General features: G+C 35.7%; 1 long non-coding RNA gene across 1 annotated transcript; it reads left to right on the top strand.

The window, feature by feature from the left end:
- Nucleotides 1-371: 371 nt before the first annotated feature.
- On the top strand, nucleotides 372-10,630 carry LOC141582156 (uncharacterized). Its single transcript, XR_012514996.1, has 4 exons — nucleotides 372-827; nucleotides 1,771-1,830; nucleotides 2,405-2,630; nucleotides 3,423-10,630. It is a non-coding gene; the product is annotated as an uncharacterized LOC141582156 (long non-coding RNA).
- Nucleotides 10,631-10,903: the final 273 nt, after the last annotated feature.

Raw genomic sequence — 10,903 nt, forward strand, 5'->3', positions numbered from 1 at the left:
CTTTAGAAATGAAATATATATTGGCAAGTTATTCTTAGAGAAGATAAAAACTTATCTTCTATACCCTTTAAACATTTAATCTGTTTGGCAATCTTTTTTGTATACAAATCGTGCAAAGATGTACTTTACACCCTGCACAAATTAACTTACATCTTTAGAGAACAATGTAAATAAGTTTTATTTTATTTGTGGAGGTTGGGAGTAGTGTTGATTCAGATTGGCTATTTATATTACTAAGAATTTTCTAATACAATTACTGTTTTTATCATGTATTAAAGCTTCTCAAATTATTTTTTATTGATTATCATGTTTATTTCATTTGAGTAAGCTGTTAGTATAAATCTGCATTAGGTAAAAATGGGAAACTAAAAATTAAAATATTTATTACTATATAATGCCAATTTTTTCAATTAATTTGTAACTTGTTAGTAATATCTATAATATTCTCCCCCCACGCCCCCTCACCATTTTGCTGTAAGAATTGGCTGCTGTCCACAGACTTCCTGACCCTCCCTATGGGACCTGTGTCTGTGGGAGAATAATAATTCCTGTGTCATTGATTCTTACTTGTTACTACTAAGTGATTACATTGAAAAGATCTTTGAGCAACACAGATTGTTTATTATTGAGCCTTGAGGCAAAAAACTAAGCTAGGATTTGGCCTTCAAGGTCCTTTGTCAAAAGACCTCGGTCAGTCAGGTGAAACCCTATCTCTGTCTCTATTGATTCAGGAAAAGAAGACCAAAGATGGTTCTCCAAGGAAAATCTAATAAACTCTAGGTGATCAAAAATAAGAAGGGGAAGACAGGAAATTCACAATAAAAACTGTGAGTATCAAAGAGTAGCTTATCATAATTCTTTAAGCTGTTTAATTACTTTTTTATGTATAAGTTTTCTAAATGGAAATTAAACAAACATTTAAAAAATGACTAATGTGATTTCTAGCTCTGTAAAGGTAATACAAAATATGGTAATGATTAGGTTTAATCTGTATTTTTTTATTGGAAATTGATAAATTCATGTCCCACATTAGCATCTTAATGCATAAAAAATGTGGAAAGGGAGCTTTGGAACATGTCTTAGAAATAAAACTTTAAAAATAACCCAAATTTTTAAAATACAAAAACAAGCCCTAACTTTTAAAACTCTGTTTTGAAAGTCATAATGTACTGTTTAGTATAATTCTAAATTTTAATATATAGCATTTCTAAAACTAAAGTGACTATATAACATTTTAAATTTACTATTCAGAAGTCAAACTTCTTTTGTAAGTAATTATAGTAAACTAAATAACACCATTTATGAAAATTCTAACTTATATCCAAATATTTTAAATAATATGCATAAAGTAATATTTACTAGTTTACTGATTTATAACTAAAATGTTTTGGATAAAACATTTTAAATCAAACGCCTAGTCAACATTCTAAAAGGTTTAATGTTATTTGGGCTCTGTAGATATTTCTAATGGTCACTAAACTCCAGTCTCATGGATCGTGCATGCTAACCTCTCAACTCTTTCTTAATCCATTAATAATATACTCTTATTATGATACATGGAAGCACAATTAGTGTGTTCATTTATTTTGTATTTTAAAAATCATCTTTTTCAGCAGAAGGTAGGTTCCCTTCAAGTATGTACTATTCTCTGGTAGTACTTCACCACCTCTATAATGGGTCACAAAATTGTAGCTATGCTTTATTGAACACTTTCTATGGTGTAGACACTCTTATCTGCTCTGTACATTTTTATCTCTTTCATTTTTATAGCATGTGTAGGAAATGATTAAAAGGATTATCATCTTTTTAAAAAGCAGAAAACTGAGGAAGGTAAGTCATTTATCCAATATTTCATAACCAGTAAGTAGCAAAGCCAAGATTTGTACTCAGTTTAGTGTTAAATATCAGTTGCCATAATGAATACATATAACTAGATTTGTGGTATAATTATTATATAGAGATGTCAACATATATAAGATTATGTGCCAGCAAAGATAAAATATGTTAATTTTGCACACTCTAGTATTTAACATGAATGTGTTTTATTTCATAATTTAAAAAATAGTATTTTCTCATGTGTTCAATAATGAATTTTAACAATTAAAACAGTAAATACTGGAAACACTTCTGCTTGAATTATTCTGGATGAAATTCTCATCATAAGACTGTGAAAAATATGCCACAGAGATTAAATATGTTATTCTAGCCAAACAGTTTGATGTGCTTTCAGAGTAAAACAAATGTAAACCTAGCCTGCATTCGCTGTGGATTTGCTCGTAGTTAGAGTGAGATTCCTTTTGCTACCTGAACTTATGCTGAATATTGATTGAAACAAATATATGTGATTATATGTGAAAATTTATTTGAAAAAAGTGAGATTTTTTTTTTTCCTTTTTATTCTCAGTGTAAGAGAACAGGTTTTAGATGGAGATCCCTAGTGGACATTTATTGTCAAGTGAACAATTGGCTTCATGAGACTGAACTTGACTGAAGAGATCCAAGTTGGAACAAGGACTCACTTGAATATGGAAGGCATTTAAAGCAAAATGCTGGTGAACAAATTATATAAAGGATCATAGAGACCCTTGAAGCACACCTTGGAAGTTACTTAGCAGCTAGGAGGAGAAAAAGTAGGTGGAGGATGCAGAATCATGAGAGTGCTTTTAAAAAAAATAAATATAGATAGGAAATTCTCAACTGTCTTGACTGTCAAAATACAATGTTCAAATGGTGATTATAAAATTATATAAGATAATCGTTACTTTAGAGGAGCTTAAAGCCTACTAACAAAGAAAGGACACGCACAGAATGATAAAAAAAAACAATTACCAGGCACCAATAAAAACGTTCCGAAAACAATCTGAAATGCCTAATTTTCTGGCAATTGTATTTAGTACTGAATTTATAAATTTTACATTGAGTCTTACTTATGTTTTTACATTTAGTCTTGAGTTCATATTGTATTTGGCTGTGATGACTGGCATTTTTTTTTAACAATTTCAATACTCAGGTTGTTGTTTTAGAAACCATTGTTGCTTACTGTGTTAAACCAGATTTTTAAAATTTTCATCTTTAATATTGATACTAGGACAACTTTTTATAAAGGCTTTTTACCTTATCAAGAAAGAAGAAATAGCTCACTGCCTTCAAGTAGTTCATAGAACACATAAAATTATTATTCCTTCAGGCATAAAGCATTAGGATTCTGTAGCAGTAGATACATGAGTATTCCACACAGGAAAACACCACCACCACCACTTGTGGGTCACTTCCTTTGAGAATAAAAAAGAAAAACACTGAGGGTTGGCAAAGTGGGTAGAGAAGCGGAGGCAGCCAAGCACAGCAAACAGCAACAACTTTTCCCACTCTGGAGAGTTCAAGCCACATATAACTAACAGTCTGAATTTTTTTTTATTTCTTAGAGACAAAGTCTTGCTCTGCTGCCCAGGCTGGAGTGCAGTGGTGTGATCACGGCTCAGTGCAGCCTCCATCTCCTCTGAAAAAATTGTCTCCTGTCAGTCAGCTGGAACCACAGGTGCGTAACCACACGTGGCTAATTTTTTGTTGTTCTTGGTAGATACAGGGTCTGTCCATATTGCTGAGACTTGTTCTTGAGTTCCTGGGCTCAGGTGATCCTTCTGCCTTGGCTACCCAAGGTGCTGGGATTACAGGCGTGAGATGGGATTACAGCTTTGGGATGTTTTGCATGAGAAAATGCAACACTGTTGTTTTTAATAGATGTGTTCTTCAAACAAAAATGGAAGATATATATGCCCACACACATAAAAGTATTTGTACATATATGTACAGTAATTCATCACTTGATATCATCAATAGGTTCTCGGAAACTGAAACTGTAAGCAAAATGACGCAGCAGGCTCTCAAAAAACATTGTTTAGTTCAATGTTGCTTTGCTATAATGTTGATGACAAACAAATTGGTTTTAGCATACATGATCTTGCTTAAAGTTGTAGTTTCCAAGAACCTATCAACAAGGTTAAGTGAGCACTTCTGTTCTATCTATGTATTTGTATGTGTATATATGTGTGTGCTATCCTAATATACAAATTACCGATTTACTATATACTAATTCATGGGATCCATATACCATATATTGAAGAAGGATTAAACAGGTTTCCTTACAATAAATTAACAGTATTAATCTTAACTTTGAAAAAGTCCCAAAATAATTTTAGGTTTTGTGTTTGTATTAGTAAGCATGATAGGTGTTAGTAAGTATAGCAGCATAAAATATACGTAAACTCAGTAAAAACTATCCAAGCATTAAAAGCATTAAAAATATTTCTGAGATAGCCATTTTATAGTTGATAATCGGTATCAACTGGGAGTACTGAGGTTAAAGGTCCCAGACCGCAGTATTTTTTATTCAATAAACTCAAGTTGTACAAAGTTTGTAGGATTTTGAAGTTTTATTTCCCTTTTTTTTTTTTTTTTTTTTTTTGAGATGGAGTTTCGCTCTTGTTGCCCAGGCTGGAGTGCAATGGCGTGATCTCGGCTCACTGAAATCTCTGCCTCCCAGGTTCAGGCGATTCTCCTTGTCTCAGCCTCCTGAGTAGCTGAGGTTACAGGCATGCACCACCATGTCCAGCTAATTTTTTGTATTTTTTAGTAGAGACTGGGTTTCTCCATGTTGGTCAGGCTGGACTCGAACTCCCAACCTCAGGATTTTGTTTCCTTTTAATGGAATATGTGCAAACTGATCCAATGGACAATTCCTTGAATCTTTTTTTTTTCTCCCACCTGCTTTTGGGGTGTAATTTTTCTCTACCAAAATGGCTGAGGGGATACATACCTGACTCGTTCTTGTACAAATCACATAGCCTAACAGCTTTATAATCTCACTTCATGCTCAGATGTCATGTGATGTCGTGGGTGAGAGAGGAGTGGTAGGAAATTTGACTGGTACTTCTTTTGTGTTTGTTTCTTATCATCCTAGATTAGGCAACAATATCCTTTTTGCTTTTCATAAGTTAAAAGCATTTTGTCTACTCCAAGTTCCAAATGTTTTTTTTTACCTGGTCATGAGTACTATGTTTGAATCTTCTATCTTGTGGCCTTCTCAGTAAGCATGCATTGACAAATATTTGCATTAGTGCAGAGCTAGAAGAGAGACTTAGGAGCTGATGGTATGTCTACCTATGATGTTACTGGTTTTTTTTTTTTTTTTTTATTACATGGAGCATCACAAAAGGTCCATTATTGTGACACCAACTAGTCTGCTTCAGTACAATTCTGATACTGATCACCTGCAATTAACACAGACCTCACAAGTCAAAGAGCGAGGTCCCCAACACCACCATCCTCACTTCGGATGTCAGGTGCATTTTGACGTTTCCCAGGCCACCTGCACTTATGACCAATGGGCTATGAATTCTGTGTTGCCCACATTTCCTTTCAATTCCATAATTTGCTAGAAAGACTCGTAAAACACAGGAATGTGTTATTACAGTTTGGTTGTAAAGGATACAAATCAGGATGAGCCAAATGTAGAGACACACACAGGGTGAAGTCTGAGATGGCTTTATATGCAGAGCTCCTGTGCCTTCTCCTTGTGTAGCAGCCTCACTGTGTGGGATGTCAGCTGAGCTTCTTTGTCTCATGGTCATGGAAATCAAAGATGTGGACACAAAGGGAGAGGTTAGAGCAGAAGTTCAATAGGTGAATGGAAAAGAACAGCTCTCTGTCACAGAGAGGGGCCCCAAATGGGTTGCCACGCTGCAGTAAAATTTAAGGGCTTATATAAATGAGCTACTGTATTGTGTCTACACAGGGTGCAAAAAAACAGTTAGGACCAGGTGAGCCATCAGCACAGAGCAGCGTCTGCCTCTGGCAGCCCCCACCTCACTTATCATGCCGGTGGGCTCTTAGCTTGGGCTACTCCATGCTGCTTATCCTTCCACCGTGCATGTGCTAAAAAGGGGAGGGGAATTTCTGTGCTTGGTCCCAGGTACCTCCTTGTAGCTGCAGGCATCCCCCAGCACCCGGCAAGCTTCCAGCGCCCCTATCTTAGTGTGCCCAAAAAGGAGAAAGGAATGTGCTCATTAAGCTCCAGTGTTTTTACTGGGACCCATCAAATGTATGTGAAGTCTGGCGATTAACCTGGAAATTCTCCCTCTGTGCTGGAGTTGCTTATCTATGTTTTACAGCCTGATCTTCCAGGCTGCTTTTTAGTAGAAGAGTAGTGATTTCTTTGAACTGCATGTGGTTAGAAAGAAAGTAGTTTCTGAGCTGCTTCTTGTTAGAAGGAAAGTTTTTGCTGGTGACTCTTTCATCCTAACTATCTACCTAAATAATTTCTTTCTATCTCCTGTGTCGCTGTGGAATTAGGTGACATCACTGTCGTGGCACATTGATTTTGTTCACCAGCCAGGAAGTTCCACTGAGCTTCCATGTGCAGAGGTTTTAATGGGCTTTTATTAAGTGGATATGTTTGATTGAATAATTGGCTACAAGGCTGAACTCAGTGTCCTGCCTCTCTACTTTCCTTGAGGTAGTGCTGGGTCAAAGCCCTAACTCTTTATCACAGGGTTAGTCTTTCTGATGACCAGCCCCCATTATGAGGTATCTGTTTAGGATACACTCAGGTGTGAGCCAAGAGACAATGAATAACAAAGACAGTCCTATTGTCAGGGTGTAGGTACAAGAATTTATTTTTCCTGTAAGGCATCAGGGACAAAGGCCAGTCCAATTCTCTCTCTCTCTTTCTAGGTAGGTAGGGGTGTGTGTGTGTTGAGAACACTTAAGGTCTACTTTAACAAATTTCAACTATGCAATACCTTGTTCCTAACTATAGTTACCATGCTGTATATTAGGTCTCCATAACTTCTTTTTCATATTAGAAGTGAAAGTTGTACCCTTTGACCGTTTATTCTTTGCATACATTTGTTCATTTATTTCTATTTATCTTTTATTCTATGAATAGAAATAATTTCTATTATCTGATGGGAATTTAACTTAAAAGACTAAGATAAGGAAGATTGAAAAAGGCTTGAGGAAACATAGAGCTGAAAAGGAAAAACCAATAGTTTCTACATGCCCTAGGAAAAATTCATAGTTTAAAATGAATTGTTGTAATTACTGTGTACACATTTCATGTGGCACCCTGCCTAATGAAGATGCATCGTTTTCAACTGAAATACAGTCTAGGCATTCCTCCTCATGGGTAGGAATAAGAAAGTTGGCAGGCAAGGTGAAATGCCTTACCCAATAATGTAACAAGAATTTATAAAATTTTGCTTTTGATCATCAAAAAAATGGACTCAGGTTTTAGGCTATGAAATAACTCATTTTCACTTATATATGTGTAAATTACTTTTCTGTCATTAATATAGCATTCATATGGTATTATCCACAATAACAAAAAGCAATTAAAATGGTAATCTACAAAAAAAATTGGTAATCTACATACTTGCATTTATAAACATTACAGTGCATTGCTTCCTCTAGCAATGTGTGTGTGTGTTTGTGTGTGTAGGCCTTTATTATCCATGTAATTTAACATGTTAATTTAAAAAAATTCTTAGGACACAATCAGTACATTCTATCAGGATTTTGTTGTGGAATATGCATTTTTGATGTTGCCAGTTACTTAACAAAGCTGTCTATAATGTGCACTTTTAATGGTGGATAAAAAGGCAAAAAAAGTTTTCAGATATATTACTGAAAAATCAAACAAAAATACGTTATTTGTTGTTAACTTTGTGAACTTCTTCACATTAATCAACTCATACTAAAATATGTTTGTATGACATATAACTAATATTTTCTATATTAAAATGGCAAGTCCTCTTGAGGAGATTTTAATTTGTCTTCAGCAGAAATTGGTATTTTAGACATTATTTTTTAAAGCCAGATGGCACTGTAATTTTCAGGGGAGAAAGGTGAGAATAACACAGGACAAGCATAGTCACTTAACCTGACCGCCAGGTGAAAGGTAAACATTCTTTGGAAGGTATACATTTTGCAAGAAGTAGAATATAATGAGATAAACATGAACTAGAATTTGAGTTTCATAGAAAGGGTCATTACATATGCAACACTGGAATGTGTTTTTTAAAACTTTGTGGATCCAGAATTTTAGAATGTAAAACAAATACTTGGTATGGTTTTTTGAACTATACTTTGTTACCTCTACCCCAGAAGCATGGATTACACAGAAAACAGGTATGTGGTGACCTCTAAAATCTGCGTTTCTTTAAACAAAATCCAGAATGATTAGAATACAGTTAGACTAAGACATGCTTGAATATCTTATAAAAGATTTCTAAATTTTCTATAAAAGATACACAGTACAGATCTTTACTGATATGAAAAGTAAGGACTCTATCAAAATATACTTGAGAAACAAATGAGCATTTAAAATATATTAAAAAAAATTTTTATGTTCATAAACTATACTCGTTTTAACTGTAACTTACTGTTGCTAGGAAACACATACCTAAGCTTGGTGTATTTTTGAGAAAATGCATGGCTTTGCTGAAGGAATATAAGTAAAAATGTTAGTAAATGACCTCATAGGTATCCTTGTGTATTTAATTCTGTTAAGTATTGCATATATCTAAAAAATGAAGATGTGCTTTGATGGGTCTACACAATTCATCATTAACAACATTGTAAACAATTTTGCATGGTCCAGCTCTGTTCTTGCTGCTGTTTCTTGTTTGTTTACAGCATTGACACCAACAGAGAAAGCTTCAGAGCACGTGTATGCACCCATGGTAGGTCACACTTGATAGCTGGTCGCTCACAAAAAGAAGAAACAGAAGTTGTCCTCTTGAAAGATAAAAAATGGCAGCATTTCTCAAAATCACCTTGTAGCACAAGGAAGTCAGAATCTGTAAAGTGAATATATTTAGGTTTTAAACCTAGGAGAAACATACACTGTCAAGTAGTACTTTTGGGACCAGTGAGATAAAATACCATATGGGTATACACCAATAGATAAAAACATACCAACAGCGGAATTCTCTAGTGCGATTAAGAAATAGTTCCAGTTTATTAATTATACTATATTTTAGAAACATGGTTAAGTGACAACAAATACATACTAGTCTTTGAAACAAAAGTCAGCATAAGTGAAAGCAAAATGATTCAAAATAATTTTGTGACATTTTGTAATAATTTACATTATTTTATCCTTTTTGTCATCTGGGTTACATAATTCACCTACTATCAATATTTCATAATGAAACTAGGGATAAATCATGATATCCTCACAGATACAATGATAAAGGAAATAAACCAGCAGAATAAATAACTATTGCTATCTTTAAGGCAAAAATAATATGTAGCTTTTGTCATTATTTCTTGCTTAGAATTCTTTAAATCAAGTAATTGGTAGTAAACTTAGCCTTTTCTACTTTATATGTGGGTACATCTTCATATTAAGTTTGGCGAATGTTACTGGCTCTTGGGAAAAATGGAAATACATTTATTGCTTTAGTATTGGTAACTTTTTGTAAACTTATAACCTCAACTGATAATTTTTTCTCAGAGAAAAATAAATGAGCATTCCTTCCAAAGGAGACAGACTATCCACAATATTTTTAATTGTAAAAAAGTACTTCTCAATAATTCTTGGAGTAAGGTGTTTATTTTTTGTAAGGAAGCTTGTTTCATTCTTGGATAGAATCTAGCATGGGAAAAACATATTTGATGTCTTCAATGAATTTGTTTTTATTTTCATGCATTTATTTTTGTTGTGATTTCTGCAGTAGAACATATGTGATGTTTTCTCCACTATTTATAACTAGCCCTTCAAGGATGTAAAAATGGCTTTTCTAGTCATCTTCCTCTCACAGAACAATCTTCTAATTAGACGTACAGCCCTTGACTATAGACCTATAGCATTTTAAACAAGGATCCTTAATTTGATAGCTAATTGGCATTTAATTGGTTACTTTAGAATTCTCAACCTGTTTTCCATCTTTAAAATGAGAATAAATTAAAACATTTTACATCCTAGGAAAGTTGTGTGTATAAAATGGCATACACACACTAACTAAAACAACCCTGGTACAGAAAATAAACTCAACTAATATTAGCTCCTTCACATTTCTTACAATAATAATTATAAAAAAATATTTTACATACCTTGTTAAAATAAAAAGTCAATGTCTTTAACATCTACTTCCATTTTCTGCTATGTATCTGCATTCATCTTTCAAATTCACTTGATGATTCTAGCGCCATATTGATGGTAGAGGCCACTTCAGATGAGCCGTCACTGCCGCTGCGATGGGGAAAGTGCAGCCAGGGCTGCATGGAGGCGGCAGGAGCCAGAAACAGGTGGGAGCCCCGCCTTCTCAGGTGCAGCTGCAGCCACCCAGTCCTGGCTGCAGATATGGGCCTCTCTGCACTCCTGGGGGTCCAGGAAGCCCCTGGGTCCTCAGGCTCGGAAGGCCTGCACCCAGTACCTGGCCTCTCCTGCTCCCAGGGCCCACTCTGATTTTTGAGCAGTTGTGACTTATCCCACTCACCGTCGCACCCTGGCCAGGTATAAGTGCCCTCAGGGCAGTGCTGACATGCCAGCTCCCTGCTGCTGCAGTCCCCTCTGGACTTTGGGCACTAATGAGCATGGGAGGGAGGCAGGGGTGGGTACGTACCGCTATGCGCCTGCCTCAGGGACCCTACATCCTGAGCAGCCTGGCTGCGGTGGACAGCAAGTTAATGGTGACAGAAGGCAGGCAAGCTCCTGGGTGAGAAGCAGGTCCCCTGTGAAACCCCACCTTCAGGCCTGGGGCTGGGCTGCCAGTTCCACGGATGGCAGTGCTTCCTTCAGGCCTGTCCATTGGCACCCATGGACCAATCAGCATGCACTTCTCCCCTTCGAAGCCCATAGAAACTCTGGAGTGAGCTAGACTCCGGCAGGTGGTGGGACAGC

The sequence above is a fragment of the Saimiri boliviensis genome, chromosome 19 (genome assembly GCF_048565385.1).
Source record: "Saimiri boliviensis isolate mSaiBol1 chromosome 19, mSaiBol1.pri, whole genome shotgun sequence".
NCBI lineage: Eukaryota > Metazoa > Chordata > Mammalia > Primates > Cebidae > Saimiri > Saimiri boliviensis.